A 978-nucleotide genomic window follows, 5' to 3' on the forward strand; every position below is an offset into this window, starting at 1 on the left:
TGGTGTGTATAAGTGACTAAAAGCACAACATTCCTTCTCGGTGGGATGTCAACCCATTACAAAATGAACCCCTTTGTTCGTCATTTTCAGCTGAGTGAACTGGAGTATTGCAAAATGAAATGTGTTCCTTCTCAAAAACACAATATACTGCCTAGTCTGCGAATTGAAACCATGACCATACAATCATGAGTCCAATACCCTATCCACTAGACCATGTACCTACCTTTCATTTGTAGGGTTTGAGTTTGTCTTTACTTTATGTCTGAGAAAGACAAACACCCTGTGAGTGAGGAACATTAGCTGCAGAACAGCTCTCCTAACTGCTTTAACATAAATATAAATATGTGGTGTAGAACAATGTTGAAGACATGAGCAACACATTTTGGCTGATGTAGTATAAGCAGTGATTTGCATCATTGAGTAAAACAGAAGTGTAAGAGACAAAAGTTTGGGTGGAATTTAGTATATATCTTTTGTACATGTGTGGATATGTGTGTAAAAGAAATGTAAAGACAGAGAACAAAGGTATATAAACACTATAATGGAACACACACACACATACATAGAAACACATTCTTTAGTCTTCACATAAACATACAAAAAAAAATGCAGAAGGACTGACAGACAAAAAAGTTTGGTAGATAGATGAGTAAAGATAGGAATGTGTGTATGTGTGCATGAATGTATATGTATTTATTATGCATATAAACATTTTCCAATATGAATATCAAAGAAAGAAGAAACTCAAAATAGAAACAAAGTGAAGCCACAGTATCAATTAAGTGAATAAACTCTACTATATGTATTGAGTACTTCACTTTTTTCTCTTAATTGTACATTTAAACATATATACACGTTTACACATGTATATATACACAAATTCATATATATATACACATTCATATATATGTACATGTATATATACATATATTAATATATATATATATATATATATATATATATATATATAAAAAAAGA

This window comes from Octopus bimaculoides, chromosome 7, assembly GCF_001194135.2.
Source record: "Octopus bimaculoides isolate UCB-OBI-ISO-001 chromosome 7, ASM119413v2, whole genome shotgun sequence".
NCBI classification, from domain to species: Eukaryota; Metazoa; Mollusca; class Cephalopoda; order Octopoda; family Octopodidae; genus Octopus; species Octopus bimaculoides.